Source organism: Budorcas taxicolor, chromosome 20, assembly GCF_023091745.1.
Source record: "Budorcas taxicolor isolate Tak-1 chromosome 20, Takin1.1, whole genome shotgun sequence".
Lineage (NCBI taxonomy): Eukaryota > Metazoa > Chordata > Mammalia > Artiodactyla > Bovidae > Budorcas > Budorcas taxicolor.
Genome location: NC_068929.1, coordinates 71,586,440 through 71,609,072, shown reverse-complemented (window position 1 = coordinate 71,609,072; position 22,633 = coordinate 71,586,440).

Here is a 22,633-nt window from a genome sequence, read left to right as displayed (position 1 = left end):
CTAAGTTGCTTCAGTCACATCCAACTCTTTGTAACCCTCTGTACTGCAGCTCATCAGGATCCTCTGTCCGAGGGCGTCTCCAGACAAGAGTACTGGAGCGGGTTGCCATGCCCTCCTTCAGGGGATCTTCCTGGATGGAACCCCTGTCTCTGCATCTCCCGCGCCGGCAGGTGGGTTCTTTCCCACCGGTTAGTCTCTGTCGGAACCAGAGGAAGCTAAATTACATCTGCAGCTCCCTGTCTGCTGAGTGGAAGAGCCAGCGCTTTGACTCAGGCTGTCCCTGGGATTGGTTTTCCCCCAGGGCTGACTGGCAGAGACCTACAAGTGTTCCTGATAATCTGGGTCTATACTGGGTTTTGCTAGTGTCAGTGTTGAGTGTTCCTTATAATTTAACGGCCAACATGTGACCATCCCCTGGTGCCTGGAGCTGTAAACAGGAGACTGGGTGTTCTACCCTTGTTTCTTGGGGTCTGGCAGTGATGGTTCTAAACCAGTGTTGGATGGTTCAGTGGACTGACATTGACCTTCAAGAGGCAAACCACACCCAGTGACAAGGACTGTAATAAATATCAGTGACTAACGTTGCATCAAGCTGAGCAGGACAGGACCTGGAAAGACAACAATATGAAGGAAACATCTCCGGAAAGCACTCGGAGTGTGTAATACCTAATCAGAATCATCGTGAAGAGTAGGTGTTTCCAGCTACTGATAATAACAGCAATATTTTCCATCATACTGAAGTCCATAACCATGCTATCAATTTTTTTTGAGAATTTCAAATTGAGTCATTATCATAAAAAAAAAAAAAATTCTCATATACTTTGCACCTGGCAACTCCTTCGGAATATTTACTGTTTTGTCGGAACAAGAGAGCTAGTGCCGAAGGTCTCAGCATTTCACCTCTGAGGCCTCTGGGCCGTGTCGGAGTAAAAGCAATCAATATTGGTTAATAAGCCAGATCAGTGTTATTAGTATTCTTTACAGCCTTGGCATACTTCATTTTATGTACAGATTGCCTATGAAAACTTGGGCTTATATCTTGTCTAGACAATGCCTTACATGGCCATTCAAATTAATAATGTGCCAGAATTATCTTATGCTTAATGCAGCTGGCTCTATATTGACTCTGGAAATTAAATTTACTCCACAGTGGTATTGACAGCTGGGTCTCTGGCATATTTAATGGATCTGAATGAAGATGGGGCTGTATCTTGTGCCTTCAAGCAAAATGTTGATAAGTCATCAGTTTCATAAAAAGTGAGAAAGCGCTTTATCTATGAACAGTCCGTCCCTAGATAGATGGCGTCAACGGAGGAGGTGGCGGCAGTTGGCTCACCTCACGGCTGCAGAAGAGAACAAAGGAGCCGATCCCAGGAAGTCTCTAAAACAAGGGCTTGCCGGGTCATTAGGTGTACAGTCCAGGCACCAGTGTTTCACAGGAGTCTCTTCAGTCCCAAGGAGAAAAACTGTGTCCCGCAAATTTGATTTGAACATAATGAGAATTCTCATAAATGTGTATGTCCTAAGTGAGGCCTGGAAAGGTGGCTCTCCATGTTTTAACTGGTTGATTTCAGGCATGGGGGGTGTTTGCGGTGTGCTCTGCCCTGTATCATTCGTCCGACTTGAGGGCATTACCTCTTAAGGGAAGATAGTGTAGACCATGAAGGAGATCCCTAGGTGTAGACAGGTTTGATTTAAAGAAACCTCCTTGCTAACTAACCTTAGTACCTTTCCTTGGCCTCACCTCCAAAGGTCCCCAGTGTAAAAATGAATATAAAGGAAGGACATGCAACTTGTTTAATTCCTAGAGCGTTGTTGTGTTATGTAGTTAATTAAAAAAAATAGCTCTTCCTATTTTGCACACTTGTTGTTGTTCAGTGGCTAAGTCGTGCCCAGCCCTTTGTGGCCCCATGGACTGTAGCACACCAAGCTTCCCTGTCCTTTCCTATCTCGCGGAGTGTGTTCAGATTCATATGCGCTGAACTGATGATGCTATCTAACCTCTTCCTCTGCCGCCCTCTTCTCCTTTTGCTTCAGACTTTCCTAGCATCAGGGTCTTTTCCAATCTCACGTTCACATTTTATGCCTGGTCCTTTAGTTGCTAAGTCGTGCCTGACTCTTGTGACCCCATGAAATGTAGCCAACCAGGCTCCTCTGTCCTTGGGATTTTCCAGGCAAGAATAGTGGAGTGGGTTTCCATTTCCTTCTCCCGGGGATCTTCCTGGCCTGGGGATTGAAGCCGGGTCTCCTGCACTGCAGGCAGATTCTCTACTGACTGAGCTACCAGGAGGTTCCATTTCATGCACAGTAATGTATATATTTCAATGCTCCTTTCTCAATTTGTCCCACCCTGGCCTTCCCACCCTGTATCCAGATTCTGTTCTCTATGTCATAGATAGCAAATGGGAACTTTCTGTATAGCGCAGGGAGCTAAATGCGGTGCTCTGTGACAACCTACAGGGGTGGAATGGAGTAGGGGGTAGGAGGTGAGATCAAGATGGGAGGGGACGTATGTATACTTATGACTGTTTCATGCTGTTGGATGGCAGAAGCCAATTCAATATTGTAAATCAATCATCCTCCAATTAAAACTAAAATTTAAAAGTAGCTCTTCCTATATTATGTGTAAAATAGTGTACTTCTGGGTAGTTTTAGGACAAGAATTGGTTTGCGTGTAAGAGTCAGGATTCTGCATGAGAGCTGATTTATGAGTGAAAGTAGCTTGCCCTTGTACCTCCATTTCCCAAATCCAACCCCCAAAATATTTTATTGTGACATGACCATCTATGGCTAAAGTCTTCCTTCTTGTTCAATTGCAAAGGATCCTAAAATGCGTGCTGCCAAGCGTCACTCTTTGGGGTGAGGATTTATCAGTTCCTTTCCCACAGGATGTGGCGTTGCAGCTGCCGCCTGTAGGAACAGGCTCTGAACGCAGAGTTTGCTACGGTGAGGGGGTGAAGGCAGGGCAGAGGGGAATCAGCGCTGCCCAGGAGGGCAGACGTGGGTGCCAACCAGCCGTGAGGCCCATCGGAGGACAGCCCAGAGTCAGGGTTTGTCTCTAACTGCCTGCGGATGGTGTGGTAACTGTGTGCGTTCCAGGACAAATGAGGAAGCCTGCTTCCCAAACAGAGCATAACTAGGAGGAAAGGAGAAAGCCTGAGAGGAGCTGAGCATGACGGAAGAGCTCCCTACCGTGCCACAGTCAAGGTCACCAAAGGGTCCCCTGCCCGTGTTTGGATGTGTGCGTCCTTGGGCCACCTCTCTCTCTGTAAGGGCACAGGGAGTGGTTGATGCTGTCTTTTCGGGGGGGGGGGGGAGGCTGCACAGCACTGGCGGCTGGGCGTCTGTGCACTGTGGCATCATGGCATTCTGGAAACAGAGAAGCATCTCCTCTGATCTTATTTGATCCTTTTGACGAGGTAGGCAAGTGGCAGGTGATGTCCACTTTTGTAAAGTGATGTCCGCTTTTGTAAGTTTCCATAACAAAGCTCCACAGCTGGAGGGCTTAGAACAGCAGAGGTGTATCCCCTCAAAGCTCTGGAGGACAGAAGGCTGAAGTCAAGGTACCAGCAGGGCGGTGCTCTCTTGGGGCACCCTGCACAGCCTTTTCCAGCCTGTGATGATGGAGGGGACCCTGGCGGTCCTTGGCTTGTGGCAGTGTAACCGCAGTCCTGCCTGCGTTGTCACGTGGCCTTGCTCCTGTGCGTCTGGGTCCACTTTTCTCTCTTCTGATCAGATCCCAGGCACTAGACCAGGGTCCACTCAGATCCAGTAGGACCTCATCTTAACCTGAAGATGTCTGCAGAGGCCTGATTTCCCAGGAAGCGCTCTCTCTCTCTCTCTCTCTCTCTCACACACACACACACACACACACACACACACACACACACGTTTTAGGATTGAGACTTCAGAGTATTTCTCTGAAGGACAAACGGCAACCCCCTCCTGGGTGTGGTCTTGCCTGGGAAATCCCATAGACAGAGGAGCCTGGTGGGCTATAGTCTGTGGGCTCACAAAGAGTCAGACATGACTGAGTGACTAGGCCACAGCAATGTTTCTCTGGGGAAAACAATTCAGCCTTTCCTGTGGTACCCTGTGAGGCTGAGAGACATCAGAAAAGACCCGGTCACTTTCCTAACATAAACAGTTCATGCTACGCTTAATCCTTTCAAGATGGCTTTAGCTGCATCTCACAGATGCCGGTAGGTGTATCTTCATCATCATTTTCTTGAGACTTCCCGTTGATCCATGAATTATTAAGAAGTGTGTTGTTTCAAAATGAAGAAGAGGCATTTTATATATAATGGAACATCTAATTGCCTGATACATTTTACATATCAGGCAGGTTGCAGCCAGCTTGTTAGCAATGCAAAGCCTGACAGCATTTGTGAAAACCAGTCCAGAGGGCCAAGAGTAAAGCTTCCTTGTCACCAGGCAGGCAGGTGGGTTAGAAGTGGAGAGATGTCCCTGCTGAAAGCCTGGGGGAAAACTCAAGAATCTGAGATTCCAAGTTCTCTTCTGGCTGTAAATATTCAGGAACAACAGCTTCCTATATGGCTTATTTGTATAATATTTTCATAGCCTGTGGTCATTTTACACTGGTTAGTCGCCATGCCTACAGAACAGACCCTTGGAAATATGATTTAATTGAAGAGTTCCTTCCCCATTCTCTCATTCTCTTATATTTGATAGGTGTTTTGCATTTTCCTTCCCAGTGTAAATCATTCATTCAGCAAAGAAAGTCTCTATATTGTTCTTGGGGTAGGTAAATCAGGGAACACTCTAGTAAGTTAAGAAATAAACCAGCAACATAACTCCACTTACAAAATTCAGTCTCCTGGACATCAAGAAAAGAAAACATCCTGGACAATACTGTTTTATTTTGACACAATGAGAAAGCTTTCAGGACCAAATTAAGCAATGATCTGACATTGCCAGTGTTGGGTTTTTTGTTTTTTTTTTAATCCCCACCCAGGGAAAAATTAGAAATAGAGCACTTTTGTAAAATAGAATCATCCATTGTTCCACCGCTGTCTTTCTTCCGACAAGATTTCACTAATCATTCAAAGCAGAAGATAGATGTCTCTTACGTGCATTTTTTAACACTATTTTTATTGGGAGACTTTCCAGAAATAAGATTCCTCACATGTAATGTTGGTGCTATTAATAGACAATTAAGAATATCATGGGGATCCTTGTCTTAAAGCATTCTTGCACCTTCCTTTTGTTTTTGCAGTTATATACTTTGAGCGTATATAAACAATTATACACTGTGAGCATATGAAAGTGAAAGTCATGTCCAACTCTTTGTGACCCCATGGACTGTAGCCTTCAAGGTTCCTCTACCCATAGGATTATCAGCCCTGAATATTCATTGGAAGGACTGATGCTTGGGGTGAAGCTCCAATGCTTTGGCCACCCGATTTGAAGAGCTGACTCCCAGGAAAAAACCCTGATGCTGGGAAAGATTGAAGGCAATAGGTGGATGGGGCAGCAGAGGATGAATTGGTTAGGTAACATCCCTGACTCAATGGACGTGAGTTTGAGCAAATTCTGGGAGGTAGTTTAGGGCGTAAGAGCCTGGTGTGCTGTAGTCCATGGGGCTGCAAAGAACTGTGGCTTGAATCTGTGGTAAAGAATCTGCCTGCAATGCGGGAGACCTGGGTTCAGTCCTTGGATTGGGAAGATCCCCTGGAGAAGGGAAAGGGTACCCATTCCAGTATCCGGGCCTGGAGGATCCCATGGACTGTACAGTCACAGAGAGTCGGATATGACTGAGCGACTTTCATTCTCACTTCAGTTAGTGACTGAACAACAGCAGCAACAACCCTACCCTCCAGATAGCTCTGTTTCTGCCATCTCAGTTTGTTTTCATATTATGTCTATACATATACGGTGCTGCTGCTGCTGCTAAGTTGCTCAGTCGTGTCCGACTCTGTGTGACCTCATAGGTGGCTGCCTACCAGGCTCCTCTGTCCCTGGGATTTTCCAGGCAAGAGTACTGGAGTGGGGGTGCCATCACCTTCTCCAATATACATGTATAAATGTATATAAGTATTAAATATAATGTGTGCATTGGCTCTGGAGAAGTTTAAATGAGAAAGTAGATGATTTGCTGACATAGCAGCAACTGTTTATTTTATTAAGAAATAACCAGGATCTGCCTTCTATAAATGGCAACTATCTAATCCAGAATTGTAGTGTGTAGCAAGTTATGATAGAAATACTTTCCTTAGGTGAAACTCATGCTTCAACATGTTAAATTGTTTTCTATCTGGTCCATTATCCTCATGCAGGACTGGCATATGCCATCTTTATATACTACACATAGTCAAAGCTATGGTTTTCCAGTAGTGATGTGTGGATATGAAAGTTGGATCATAAAGAAGGCTGAGCACCAAATAATGGATGCTTTCAAATTGTGGTGCTGGAGAAGATTCTTGAGAGTCCCTTGGACAGCAAGGAGATCAAACCAGTCAATCCTAAAGCAAATCAACCCTGACTATTCACTGGAAGGACTGATGCTCAAGCTGAAGCTTCAGTACTTTGGCCACCTGATGCAAAGAACTGACTCATGGAAAAGACCCTGAATCTGGGAAAGATTGAAGGCAGGGGGAGAAGGGGACAACAGAGAATGAGATGGTTGGATGGCAATTCAGTGGACATGAATTGGAGCAAGCTCCAGGAGACAGTGAAGGACACGGAAGCCTGGTGTGCTGCAGTCCATGGGTTTTCAAAGAATCGGACATGACCGAGCTACTGAGCAACACCGACAAGCTGCGACAGCTGCTTTATCATGGCTTCCTGGTGAAATGTCTTCAGACCAGGCTGAATAATATCGTGAAGGAAGCATGGACTAGGATGTCAGAAAAACTCAGTTCTAACCTTGCATATGATTTCTCCCAATTCATTTCCTAGGGCAAGTCCCAACATCTCTGGGATTCAGATCTCTCATCTGCAAAACAATGGCAGTGCATGGGATATTCCTTGTATGAATGAGATGGGACCAAGAGTTGAAAACTGTTCAAACATTGTTAAAGGGCCAGATACACAAAAGGCATGTTGTCACTATTTGGCTTGGTGTGTATGCATGGTTTTAACAAGGAAAGCTCAGAAGGACCAACGTTTGCCCTGTACGTGGGAACGGAGGGAGAGTGTGTAAAATCTTGCTGGAGGAGATGGGAGCTCACTGACAGCTCCCTTCAAACCCTACTCAGGGGCGGATCAAAGTTTTCTTCTGTTGGAAACTGTGAGCATTCTCCCCTTCATCTTCAGGGGCTTTCCTGTCCCAATAGTGAGCCCTGCCCACATGAAGGGGATGCCCGCTCTGAGGTATGTTAGCATGTCTGTGCCATTATGTCATTTACACTGACCATATGTCGGCAGTATGTACCCAGGAGTTAGTCTTAGTACAAGAGGGTTACACATCAATGGTTCTGGAAAACACATAAGTGAAGAGAGTGTTCAAAGGGCATGCCTCAGTGAGTGTGCATTCCCAGAGCTCGTCTATAAAAAGATTCTCCGCACTTGGTCTTAATTTTCTGTTGATTTCTAAGCTCTAGCAAACCACAAATAGTTCTGTGGGCTTCTCCACCAAGCTGGTTTCACAGATGTGGCTGCAGCAGCCCCAAGTCGGAATTACATGCAACAAAGGGTGAAGCTAAGAGCAACGGTGGTGCGCAGCCCAAAGCTTTACACATCAGCCTTAGGGAGCCGGTTTGGAATGTCAGGGCCCTGTTAGTGATCAGAACGAGCTACAGATATCACAGGCTCCAGAACACTCATCACAGCAGAGGTTTCGTTCTTTGGTCTCTTGCTTTTTTGTTGCTGCTCTTAATACATTTCTTTGCGAAGATTTCTTAGATAGCCAATGAAAAGAAAAATAATATCAATTTTTCAACAGGGCACTGTAAGTACTAAAGTGTGACTTGCTCCTTCACTAAATTTTTAAGGCAATGTGTTTCTGTATGCGTTGTGGACTACCGATTGTCTGGTAGATTCGTTGTGTATCCCATCTGAACAGCATGATGGTTCTCCTCCCGGTCCCAGGAACTTCCCCGTGCACAGAACAAACTTCGGCTCTTCCAAGGTTTGGAACGTAACCCTGAGCTGGTTTCTGCTTCACTTCAGGTAACGGTCAGGGAAAAAGGTCCTAAAATCATTTACAAAACAGGAAAGACACGCGCGACTCTTCCAAAGAGGCCCTTCCCAGCGAGTTAAGTGTTACAATGTTCTGTAGCCATCATTCTGTCTGTAGTTCAGCGCTGACTGTCTCAGGCAGGACCCAGGCATCTACAGAATTAGCTGAGCAGCCCTGGGTGACCTCTGGATGCCTGGGGGCAATTTGGCCTTAAAGAAAGCACTCTCACATCAAGTAAGTCAATAATACTTCCATAAACATTATGCAGATAATAAATGTGAAAATAATCCGATCCGCCTGTGAGCACAAAGGGGAGACTCACTAGCAGTGCGCTTTTATTAAAAAAACGTCTACGGCTGGCACTGTCTCCTGTTTGTCAACTCTGAGTTTCAGTTATGATGTCAGGATTTCCTCGCCCGCGATGCTCCGTTTCTCAGTATCGTATTGAACGCTTCTTGCTCTCAGAGAAGCTCAGCAGACTCAGTTCATTGTTTCCTTCACACCCAAACACATCCTGAAGACTGATTACTATTTTGCAATGGTAGAAGCTGAATTGTCCTTCAGGTTTTATCTCTTCCTTCCTTCCTTTCTTTTTCCTTTATTTCCCAGGAATCATCTACAAGGATCCCAGATAAGAACCAGACTTAGTTCTTCACGCTGAGCTGCAGCTAGAGAAGACAGTGATTTTATAGCAAATACAGGTTTAGGTTCAATATCAACTCTGCTTAATCAGTCCATCTTATAAACTAAAACCTTCCCAATTGAAGAAGGTTTTTGCTTTATTTTTTATTAGTGCATGATTTACTAACTTATTTACTATTTTGCTGTATTATATTGGAAAAGAGTTTCCATGACTTTTGCCAAAAAAGTGACGAAGGTAAAGACGGTACTTGGAAAAGACAGAGATGTTTTTTGCACATCTTGGGTTTCCATGGAGCAACGATTTTTCTTTTATTTCTGGGAAAATATGCAACCATCACATTCACAAGTTCTAAGATTTTTCCCCTTATATAGGCAAATGTTTAAGTGATGTTGGATTTAAAATTAAAATAAAAAATAGAGAGAGCAATAGCGAGAGAGAGGCAGAGGGAGTGAGAGAGATTGAAGGATTTACTAGCAGCACTTAGAGAAGAAAAAGCAAATCATTATTTACTCCCTCTGTGGTTTATATACTGGTAGACCAACCTTCGGGAATGAGAATGTTTTCCTTTATCTTTTGCATTTCATCCATTAATTAATTTAATTTGAAAATCTTGCTTCCTTTTCACTGCCACGTGCTTGCTTTTGTGTCCCATAACAGCAGGATGTATCACTTATCTGGGAGTCATCTAGCTGTAGGCTATTCTGGTAACAGCCTGTGATGTTAGCAAATAAAGACAGTTTTATTTAGTCATATGGATTTTAAGGTCTTCTTAATCTTGCTGTCTCTCTTTTTCTCGGTTCTCATCAGTCAAAGAAAGCAGCTGGTATAGCTACTATCGATACTGTAATTTTACTGGCACCTCAAAGATCAAAACGTCTCAGTGTATCCTAGGATATATAAATCTCTGTGTTTTATCTTCGCTGGTTTACCTTTCTTTTGCCACTTTCTTGGTAGGTGAAAATCACCATGAATGTGAACTCCAGCTATTGATCTGTATACAACACCTACATACAGTAAGCAATTAGGTCATAATCTATTAAGACTCTCTCTGTACTTCTATTGGGGTGTGTGTGTTTTATAATCTAGAAGCCTGTTTCCTTGTTTGTTGGTGGATTTCACGATGCTCAGTTTCCACAAATGAATACCTTGACTTAGTCTACTAGAAAATCACTAACTAATGATGTTTATGATCTGATCTGATGTGAATTAGTAAGTTTTGCAGAATTTGTGTATGTTGAATCCAGGAGAGCAGAATTTGGTACTAAGGTAGATATAAAATAGTTTGGAAGAAATGAATGAGATTCAAAGCTCCATGATTTAGAGGACTTTTTATTTGATACAAATATATTAAGGATCTGTCTTCATGGTGCATCAATCAAAGACATCCAAGTTAATTTAAAACAGAAAAGAAACACATGCATTCTATAAACTTGCATAGCAATTTTCACTTGGAAATCAAGATTTCAACATCAACTCATGTTCATTTTCTTAAAAAAAATAAAACTTGTGCTGCATGAAGATAGGTGTTCAGGGGTGCGATCTTGGGATTTATTGACTAGGCCTCTTGGAAAGGGAGGCTTGGAGAAGGAAATGGCAACCCACTCCAGTATCCTTGCCTGGAGAATTCCATGGACAGAGGAGCCTGGCCGGCTGCAGTCCATGGAATCGCAAAGAGTCAGACTGAGCAACTAACACGACTCGACGGGAAGGAGAGGGCGGGGCAGCTGCATGCGCCTTTGGGAGGACTCATCAGAGCCTTGATAGAGGTTCCCTCGCTCACTTCCCTTTCACTCTGAGGATCTTCTTCTCTGCAACAAATGACCCTTGTCACTTGGAATTTATGAGCTTTATCAGAAATGTTCTATAACAGAGTCATTTTTGATTCATCCACTCCCACCCCCAGTACTCAGTTTGCGTCCAGTGGCATGGGCTGGCCACCAGCATCTTTTACTGCCCAATGGATCTCATGAATAATTCACACTAGGAATATCTTTTTCTCAATCATTATGGTGGAATTATTTTGTTAAATAAATAATCAATACTTGAGAATCACTACATTGTTTGGATGCTTTTAATGTGTAAGTTCCTGAATAAATTATATTCTACTGTGTATTCATGCACAACAGTCCCTGCTGTAAATCAAACCACAAATAGGCTAACAATTTTTAAAAAATGATTATGAATTGACATAAAAAATTGAAGCTGTATTGCTTTCATAATTTCAAATCTTTTCTTTAGCACTGTGTGGCCTGTTGTTCTGGTAAAGCGGTATGAAAAGGTGTTTCAAATAAAGTGAGAAATCTTCCAAGGTAGTGATTCCTTTAGAAAAATATTAGAAATACTTCTCTCTCCAAAGTAAAAAGGTTTTTTTTTTTTAATTTGAAGCCATATTTTTCTACATTTAATAATATTGATAATCAGTGTGCTTAATTTAAATTTCTTGTTCTTTGGCTAACTACCATCCATACACAGCTATGACTAAATCCAAATAAAATATTAGGCTTATTTTATAAAATGTATTATTACAAGCTTGGTTCTGGCACAGACCCACAGTAACCTCTGAAAATAATTAAAACATTCTTCACCTTATTTTCTGTATCCAATTTGTCTACTAGTGCTTTTGTTACCCCAGAGGACCTGCTGATTCATTAGCAACTTTGAGATCTACTGAGCTTTTAATAGGGAACACTTTTCCTGTGTTCCGCCCTTTCATTTCTTTTAAAAACACAAACATTCAAGGTGTTAAAATATACATGAATTACTAATGACCTCTACAAGGAGAATACAATATTTTTTTTCCATAGAGACCTAAGAAATATTTAGTGTGGTTTGACAGCTTATTAAAAAGCAAAGACATTACTTTACCAACAAAGGTCCATCTAGTCAAAGCTATGGTTTTTCCAGTAGTCATGTATGAATGTGAGAGTTGGACTATAAAGCAAGCTGAGTGCCAAAGAATTGATGCTTTTGAAATGTGGTGTTGGAGAAGACTCTTGAGATTCCCATGGACAGCAAGGAGATCCAACCAGTCCATCCTAAAGGAAATCAGTCCTGAATATTCATTGGAAGGACTGATGCTGAAGCTGAAATTCCAATACTTTGGCCACCTGATGTGAAGAACTGACTCACTTGAAAAGACCCTGATGCTGGGAAAGATTGAAGGCGCGAGGAGAAGGGGACGACAGAAGATGAGAGGGTTGGATGGCATCACCGACTCGATGCACATAAGTTTGAGTAAACTCCGGGAGTTGGTGATGAATAGGGAGGCTTGGAGTGCTGCAGTCCATGGGGTCGCAAAGACTGACTAAACTGATCTGAACTGAGGTCCAAATAGCCACGTATGGAAAGCAAATGTCCCACAGTAGTGGAGTGGTGTTAGTCACTCAGTTGTGTCAGACTCTTCGCAATCCCAAGAACTGTAGCCTGCCAGTGTCCTCTGTCCACGGGATTCTCCAGGCAAGAGTATGGGAGTGGATTGCCATTCCCTTCTCTTGAGGATCTTCCTGACCCAGGGATTGAACACGGGTCTCCTGCATTGCAGGCAGACTCTTTACTGTCTGAGCTACACTGAAGCCCTACAGAAAACAAATGTCCAAACAAATAAATAAAACATCCAGGTAGATCTTATTCAAGTCATAATTTTGGTGTTGAGCCTTTCTTTATTTTCAAAATTTTAAACTTTACTTTTAATCACTAATGCTGAGATGTCTTCTGCTGGAATCAGGCCCCCTTATCATCCCCAGGTGTGTGCGTCTAGCTGTGTACCCAGTAGCTTAAATCCACAGCCTCAGAAAGACCCCAGTGCTGAGCCACCCCTCATTCCTCACCCTCCTAAATGGCACCACCATGTACCCAAACACTCAAGCAAAAATTCTGGATTTCCTTGTCCCCCTCGCTCCCTCGTCTCTCCCTTTGGATATATCAAGATGTCCTCCTTCCTATTAACATATATTCCTGGGATAATCCCTGCTTTCTTTTTCCATTTCTAACCCCCCAAAGGAGTCACCATCATCTCCTACCAGAGTATGCCAAGAGCCACCCAGCCTCCCTGAACCTACCTTGGACCATCCTTCTGAAGGATCTCATCAAAAGAGAAATTGTGTATCTTCACTGTATGCACCTCATGTTCCTTAATGGATTTCTATTCTATTCATTAGAATCTGAACTCTTTAGCCAGCCCTATCTACAATGTGCCGGGCCCTGGGCCACCTTGACTTTCCCTCTTTATTCACTTAGGACATTCTCAGCATCACTGACTTATCTTTTCATCTTGCCCTGAGAGGACTTGACTCTTGCTGTTTCTCCGTGTGGTCAACTGTGACACCTTCCTACTCATCATTCAAGTTTCTGCTTAAATATATCTTTCTTAGACAAACACCTAATCTCTTATCAACACCATTCAGAGAAGAAACTGCTGTAATTGGGTTTGAGAGCAGATTTTCAGACTTTTCTTAAACATTTATACACAAATGTATGTGCTAATATAAAGACATAGGTTGTTTTATAACTCAATAATAAAATTTCACAGAATTTTTGATAATTTTGGTTCCTCATTGAAGAGGTTGCCTTGGAGACTTTTTTGTCTTGGCAAATACAGTTGCATCTTTTTTTTTAAAAAAACCTGCTAAATAGTATGTTTCAGTCTTTTGTGTTCCTTCCTTTTGTAACTAAATTTTTTAAAGAACTTGCTAATGATTTAGGAATGAAAGTTGAAGTGGCTGACTCAAAGAGAGCTTCTATATTTATCATCTGTGAAAAATTTATTAAATCATTTTTGTTTTGGAGTCCATTCCATTGCATAACTTCTTGTACACTTGCAACTGGGCCTTATGAATGATGTCAAAACATAGATTGGTCCATCCTAAGATATGTGTATTTCTACTTTTACAGCATATTGCATGCTTCACTCCCCCCCCCCCCAAAAAAAAACTGAGCCCATCTATACCACTATCTTCAAAGTTGCTGACCCTATGCAGTGAAATTGTAAACTTTGACCAATTAACCAATTTTGTGGAGTGTAAGACCCTTTTCTACAGTATGATGAACCCCAATTGAAAGTTTGTATCCCAAACATCATTCATGCCATGAAATTATCAACGTAAACATTTATGAAGCTGCCCAAGAGTAAAAACCCACAGTGTCTGTTCCTCTTAAATATTTCAGAACAGCTAAACCTGAAGCTGTCCATGAGCTCAAAGGACTGCTCACACTGGAAACACTAAAGTGGGTTACAACACCTTTCATCTTCTTTCAGTCTGCCCCTTGACAAACGAGTCAGCTCTTTCAGCATCACTTCTGTATTTTTTTTCATATACACCACAGAAAACAACGTTTCATTGGGTGATCCATCTAACACTTAGTTTGTATTTACCAAAAGAGTTTCATCCCTTGTGATTTTGATTAGGCCTAAAATAAAGATTATTGATTATTGAGTACATCAAGACCTTTATTTCCTTCTTTATTATTGCTTTCATTTGATTACTATATGGTCCATCTATTGCTTTAAGGCTTTTGGAAATATACACACAAAGAATCATCATTTAAAGTAAATGTGGCAAACCCAATTCTCTCTGAATATAAAGCTCAGAAAGTCTCACTAGGGAATCTCAGTCATAAAACCAAGAACATATAAATCTCTCTAAGGAGGGATAAAATTTCAAAGAAGACACTTTTTCAAAGCACATATCAGGAGAGTAGTTTTTTCCTAAATATAACACAATAGTCGGAGTTGAGAGATAAGTCCTTTAAAACTGCTTCTGCTTGGCCAAAATGATACTCCCAGAGCTGAAGCCTGGAGAACACTCCCAAGAAACTTGCTTTGGGATGGACTGTGGAGGCTGCTTTATTCTTGGAAAACATGGAAAAGTTTGAAATCACATATACTTCTTAAAAATGTAAGGATGGGACCAGAAACTATGAAGGGCAATGCCTAATGGCCATCGGTCTAAGGGGGCGAGGCTCAGCTGACTGTCTTGAGCTGTGTTGCCTCTCAGCCACTGTGGTTTATCAGACGTCCACCCACAGGAATGGGAAGTCTGTCAGGAAACGAGAGACACTTGTGAGGAAGTGGGGAGTCTGGGTCAGGAAGTGGGAGATACAAACCAGGAAGTGGGAGATATTTGTCAGGAAGTGGGAGATACAAACCAGGAAGTGGGAGATATTTATGAGGAGTGTTGGCTACTGGTCAGGAAGTGGGAGCTAGTTGTTAGGCAACGGGAGGCACAGCTCTCCCTTTGGCTTTTTCAGAGGAAACTGTCAAGGGATACAGACCCTCATCGTCTGCGTGATGTTTATCTGTCAGAGCACCAAAGGGTTCTCAAGAGTCCATCTCCTTTCTGTAACTTGGAGGACACTTTCAGGTAATTCTAATGGAAAATACAAGGTTAGTGGCCTTTAAATCATTTGCCTCTGAAAAATGCCACATAAACTCCAGAGAATCAACAGCTAGAGCATCGGCCTACATCCTCCAGAGGCACTAAATGCCCAAATCCAGGGATCCTCGGTTTTGGTGCTAGTAATATCCGGGGCAGGAAAGTTCTCTGTTGTAGTGTGGCCTGTTTATTGTATGATGTTTAATAGCAGCTCTAGCTTCTACCCCAAAGATACTAGTGGTGCTCACTGACTGTCACTGATTGGGCCAAACAAGAATGTCTCCAAACAGGGCCAGAAGTGTCTGGGCTGGGGGTCAGAATTGATGTAGATAATTAACTTCAGGCTTAACTAAAGTCCGTCCTGAGGTCAGAGCTAAAACAATCACATTTCACGAAGTACTGGTTGAGGAATTTCTCAAGAACTTCAAGAAACTCTTGAAATTATGAAAAAATTGTACTTTGATTCTACAGAAATCACAATCATGGTGTCCATTTTATTCATTTTTTAGAGTTTCAGTGACTGAATTTCTAGAAGAACAACTTAGATTAGGGGACAAGTGTATTATTCTTCCAATTATTTTTAAGTTAACTGTGACTTATGTCAGGAAAAAAAGAAGCAGTCTGGAAATCCTGAAAGCAGTAAGGTTTTGCAACGAAACTTTTGGTACGATTTTTTAAATAATTATTAGCTTCTGGAGCTTGTGAATATCTTGAATCTTAGTGTTCCTTTGTGTCTGCTTATGACTATGCATCATTATAGCATAAGTAAAATGCCTTCTGCTCTTTTTCTCCCTGTTGGTTATTATTTTGGTTTCTACTGTTTTAACATAAACCTGGTGGGTACATCGTTGTTGTTCAATCTCTAAGTCATGTCCAATTCTTTGCCACCCATGGACTGCAGCATGCCAGGCTTCCTGGTCCTTCACTATCTCCTGGAGTATATTACTTGACTGTTATTTCAGAATCATTGTCTCCACAAACAAAATTTGAGATTAATTTTCTCTTTCACAAATTGGAAATGCAAATCTAAAATCCTACGGAAATCAGTGTCTCAGGCAGACAAAAAGAACCACATGTTATAAAAGGGAAAAAGTAGGGGGAAAAAATTCTGTTGAGACAGAGAACTTCTAGGTAAATGTGAAATGTATGTGGTCAGTGTCAGCCAAAGAAGAACTCAGGGTTCACAAAGGGAATAATGAGCCGTTGTTCCTTTCCACACAATGAGGTTCATTCTACTCCTGGAGACAAACGCATTTTGAATTCATTCACAAAAACATTCACAGAAAGAAAAAACTCTGAATGTTGTTTTTGGGATAAGAAAGAATATCCCCTCAGGCTCTTTATATCTTCAGTGCTGGATTCAGTGAGCCAGACCGAGGCAACAATAGGTTCTTGTCACCGGGATCCTAGCACTTGAGCAGCCAGCATCAAGAGCCAGGCGTCCGGCCAGCGGAGGTGAGAGAGCCCGGTCCCCTCCTCCTTCTCCACCTCCCTTCTCTTTCTCGTCCTCATCCTTCTCCTCTTTTTCTTTTTAGCTCTCATTTCTGCATGATAACAAGTGTGTGTTATACTTAATTTTTTCTCTTTTAAAAGCTGTGTTTCATTTAACTTCAGAAAGTGTATCAAGCCGCTTCTTACAGCCTGGTCCAGTGAACCCAGGCATTGATAATCACTGTCCCTGACTCCCCTGCAGTCACCAGGGGGCATGAGGCTGTAGCCAATGTGGGGTGACCATCAGAGATGGTCACGACTGGTCCCTTGCCCTTGCTAAGAATAGAAAGGCGCCTTCTTTATGTCTTGGCCACTCGATTGTCTTCTAATTCTTACACTGAAATAAAGTTGTTGTTTCATAGTTACCTTCCATACTGCTACTGCTAAGTTGCTTCAGTCTCGTCCGACTCTGTGTGACCCCATAGATGGCAGCCCACCAGGCTCCTCTGTCCCTGGGATTCTCCAGGCAAGAACACTGGAGTGGGCTGCCATTTCCTTCTCCAATGCATGCAAGCATGCATGCTAAGTCGCGTCAGCCATGTCCCACTCTGTGCAACCCCATGGACAGCAGCCCACCAGGCTCTTCTGTCCACAGAATTCTCCAGGCAAGAATACTGGAGTGGGTTGCCATTTCCTTCTGCAGCTACCTTCCATAGTCAATGCTAAATTTAATTTATATGTTTCTAAGGATAAAGCTAAGATCCATGCTCCTATTACCAGAATAGCAAATTTTACTCTTTTCTTTTCCTACAAATGTCAGGTAAGTCATGAGAAAAAGGTATTATGATCTTCGGTTTTTCAAGCCTGGTAAAGCAAAACATTACAGTGGTTTTTGTCATTGAAAGTCATGCTAACAAAGATATTTCTAAAATAACAATATCATATTAACAAATGTTCTAAATAAGCAAACATTGCTGATGTAAAATTTAACTTTAAAAATCCAATTCAGCTTTAGATGATTCTCTAAAGCTCACAGATTTTCTAAAGTTCACAGTGTGATAAAGTTACAAAGAATGCCCATTCTGGAACCCGACTGCTCACATTCAAAATCTGTCTCGGATGTTCTCAGCACCTGTTCTGAGGACGATGACCCATCTCCCCCTGACTCTACTCCTCACCTTCCAATGGGTGTAAGGGTGCTAATTGCTTCCTATGGTTGGTCTGAGAATTGGGTGTGTTGATTTCTCTGGGGCACGCAGATGTTCAACACACACGGGCTTTGATTTCTTGAGTGGAGAAACAGGGAAATTGGGCTCCATTCACAGAGTTGAAGAATGAGTTTTGCCAACTCACAAACACTCTGGCAGGCACTTTATTTTAAAGGGTAGAGATTCAAAGCTCTCAGCACAAACACTGAGAGGGTGTGAAGAGTCCCCGAAGGTGGGAATAGCAGAAGTTCCTATATCGTTATTGAAACTGATCTGTTCATTTTTGGTTAGCTTAGGGCCAGATATGTGTAATTTCTGACCGATATGAGTTTAAATGTTGCAAAGCCCAGTTTATCATTTTTAAGGCTTTCTGGGATTCCCTCATTTCTCACTTTTTCTAGACATTGAGACACCATCCTTAGACCCTTTTTTAAGACCCTAGACCATTATTTAGGGGTTAAACATATGCATAAGAGCTAATTGTCTACCTGGAGTTTTTCTTGTTGATAAACAACAGTTAATGATTGTCTTGTCCTGGGTCTGAATGCTCTATGACCCTCCAGACCAGGGAGGCATTCCTCCAAAGGCCTGACTAGCTAACAATTTCTATCTCAGTGGGACTGATCCTTCATTCACTGACAAAAATAAGGAGAGAGAGGCCTTAGCATCAAGGCACACTGGTGTCATTATTAGCAATGACGAGTACGTGTCTAAGCGCTGGCTGTATGCACCCAGCCCTGAGCAAGTCATATGGCTATTTATAAACCTTAACCTAACAGGACATCAAAAGACAGATGGCACCCACATCCGGGGTTTCTTTCCATGATACCGCCTCACTCGTATCTAAACACCAATCTTGCCCTTCCCGAGGTGCATGCTTCTGAAACCCCTCCATCTAAGAAACACTTAGCAAATTTGCCTAGAAACATCTCACTTAAAGTTTAAATCGCCTTGGATTTAGAATCTGTAACTCAATGAATGCATGGAGAAACACGCATTGGACATACATGACGAGCACATTTGGCAAACATGTCCCTCTTTCCTGGGCAGGCACATCAGTCACTTCAGTCATAGCCAACTTTTCGCCACCCTGTGGGTTGTAGCCTGCCTGGCTCCTCTGTCCACAGGAGTCTCCAGGCAAGAATAAACTAGTGGGTCGCCATGCCCTCCTCCAGGGGATCTTCCCGACACAGGGACTGAGCCTTCTCCTGCAATGTCTTCTGTGATGACACGCAGGTTCTTTACCCCATTGCCACTTAGGAAGCCCTTCGTCTTTCACACCTCAAAGAAAAAGGAGCTCCTGAGAGTGAGTGGCCATCAGTGAATTAGGTCCATATCCATGACTGAGGAAGTCTTTCCCCTCGAGTTAAGCATGAGACAAACCATAAAGCACACAGCAGTAACCAAAAGCATTTTAAAAATAAAGAAACGTTAACTCAGTCTCACCTCTGATCTTTGTTTCTTTGCTACGTTTCTTAGATAATCGTTTCACAGTCCCATTTTATTTGCTTTGATAAAGCCTAAACTTTTTTTTTTTTTTTTTAAGTTGATAGTTTAGCAGAACTGTGATTTCCAGAATTTAGTGTCTGGCAAGTGATCCAGGAAGCTGTCTACCTTCCTCGGTGTACCAGCAGAAGCATACTTCTGGGTTTTCTGGCCTGGCCGACCCTCTGAGCCCTGGGGTGGAGGATTTTGCCCACAAGGTGGATAAATATTCTTCCTCTGCCTTCCCTGCCTTCCCAGGGGTTATCAGAGGACTTCTCTTCCTTCACAGTATGATACGCCAAAATGCAGATCAACTCTTAACTGAGCCAGTGAATTAATCACCTTGAACTTTGGACCGCAGTGAGGTGGTAAAGCGTCTCTGCTGGGGGAATCGTGGCAACACGACCTGTGGACGGTCTCTTTGGCTCCTAGGAGTCAGGTTTTGAGAACCTTTTGATCTTCCTGTCATTAACGCCCAGGACTCCCACTGCAACATGAGAGACGGGATTATAAAAACGAACAGAAGGTTACGTGTGCACAGAATATTTCCCTTCAGAACAAAAGTGACAGAACCCTCCTGTCTCCTACTCCGCCTTCCTCCTTCCCATACTTGCTTTCCCTTTTCACTGTGAGATAAATGACTTTACTCCTCATCTATTCTCCCTGCTACAGATGTTAGGATAGTTAGCTTATTAACGCTCAAAGGTTCCCTATGTTGTCAAGTTTTTAAGGCCTTACAATAAATTATTTTTGTTGCCTTCTACTTATGGCAAACACTAGTAAGCTCTTGAGTCTGTCAAAATTCATGCAACTTCGCAAAACACATTTCCAGTTAGTGTTGACCACAGTGCAGACTGTGAAGGACAGGGAAGCCGGGTGTGCTTTGGGGTCGCAAAGAGTCAGACACACCTAAGCACCTGAGCAGCAGCTGCAGAGAGCGCAGGTGTCCCTGTCTCCCACGAAAGATCAAATGGACTGAAATATGGCGGGCAGGATGTTCATTCTGGCAAACTTTGTCTTCCAAAAAGAAGTGAGCCAGTTTCTGTCCTTACTGACTTCCAGACAATTCGGCCTCGTAAGGAAGGGGTCATCATTCAGGGGATCAGAGTCACAGCAGGTTTGCAGGACTCACACAGAGATCCAGGAGAGGTGTCAGAAATCATCATAAAGCAGAGTGGACACAAGCTCCCTGTTTCCACCCTTAGTGAAATTCTATGAGACAATTGTCAGGGAAGTTGATGCAATAGGAAGTGTGGGGGTTGGAAAGCGTCATGTTTATTTGGATTAGATACCACACATTTTTAATTTGCCCCGAGAAAAATTACATTGGAAAGAGAAGAAGATTTGGAACGATTCCTTTAACAGATCTAAAGGATAACGTTCTTTTTTTTTTTTTTTTTTAAGCTGAAGAGTACAGAAAGAACATTCTTCTACCTTATTTATTTTTAATTGAAGACGCTGTACAAGCATTTGCCAAATGACTCAAATGAGAGCCATAATTAGGCAATGCTAGTGGGGAGAGAAAGGCAGTAAGTGCCAGCAATGAAGCATCTATTTATGGATATTACCACACATAATGAAAGCAAAGCAGTTGTAGCTGGGTATTAAATTTATAGTATCGTTCCTAATAATATTCTCCATGTGTGAAACAGTTGGCCGGAAGTATCAACATGAGGATAAGTTCATGATGCTTAGATGGTTAAGAAACTAGTGTGAATAATTAAGGATTAAGTAAACAAAGAACTAAATATGAACAACAACAACCAAAAAAAGGCCACAAGACTTTGTAGTATAAAGTGATTCTGTCCTAAATTATCTTTTTTTAAATTGCTTTCAAAAATGTTAACCACATAATTGTCAAACCAAGCCAGATTTTTTTCTTTAATATGAAAATAGATGAGTTTTATTACTCAAGTAGATACAGAATCTTAGGCTTAATATGTTGGGAATAATTACTTTCAAATGTAAACAGTGGATACGCCACAGTCTTTTCAAACATCAGTGGGATGTGTCTGTGTGCTAAGTCACTTCAGCTGTGTCTGATTCTTGGTAACCCTATGAACTATGCCTGCTAGTCTCCTCTGTCCAAGGGATTCTCCAGGCAAGAATACTGGAGTCAGTTGCCGTGCCCTCCTCCAGACGATCTTCTCAACCCAGGGATCGCACCCAGGTGTCCTGTCTCCCGCACTGGCAGGAGAGCTCTTCACCACTACGCGCCCTCTGGAAAAACCCGATATTTCTGTCTTTTCTAATTCCTAACTAGAATGTGTGTTCAGGGAAGATCCACATGGATACACTGCTGTGTGTTTATTACTGAATTAATGTCACTTCAGTCTGTTGGCCAATTCATTCATTCAGAAGAAAATTAGCTCAAGACCAGAATTTTGCTCTCTTCAAGAAAAAAATGGCATTTTATGAGACTTACCACAGGAAAGTCTATTTTTTCTCAGTGGTATAGATAAACCTCTCACAGGATAGGAGCACAGGCATCCTTTAGAAATTCTGAAATTTCAAATATGTTACAGGAAGTTTTATACCGGTTCCACCAGCTCCCTCATAATCATGGTCTGGCAGAATGAAGACAGTGAATTGCTAAGTCCCATGTTTCTATCACCTACAAGGTCATGTTCAACATGGATTTGGAAGCAAAAGGGTGGAGAAAAACCATCATGTGAATTGAACCATCAAATAAGCATCTGCAGAATCAGAGTAGTTCTCTGCCTGCATGTAGGATGAAAAATAAATTGTAAGGCTGACTCTGCTAGGGTGATAGTTGATATGTTCTTGCATTTTCCCAACTTTCTTGAAGTTATGCTCTTATCAAGAAAAAATTTGCCCCCAACTGATACTTATTCTCTTCTAAAATAAATAAGAAGTAATCCAGAAAGTTTTTTTTGCCTACAATTAAAAACAACAACACAATTTTGAAAATATATTTTCTATCACATAGCTTTACCCACCCCTTTCCAAAAAACAAAAAAATCAAATAAAAGTGTGCAGGCGCCATTTTCAGATTTCATTTCACTTCTTCCAAATGCATGACCGATTGTTTGAAAAGGGTGATGAGACTCTGCAGGATGTGCCAGCTAGCTTCAGCTGGCGCAACGGTGACAGTCTGCTTTCTAAGGGCCGCTGCGTCCTTCTCTGGAGACACAGAGTGGGTGCTTTGAAGCACAATGTGGACCATGTCACGCCGTCGGGTGGAACAGTTCAAAATGCCGTTGCGTCATCCACGCTCTCCCCTGGAACGGTAAGCCCATGTGATCTGGTCACCGCAAAGCATGTGGTGTCCTGTGAGCCCTGACATGCCCTGTGTCCTGGTTCCCCAGCCACATCACATCCCTCCTTCCGTCCT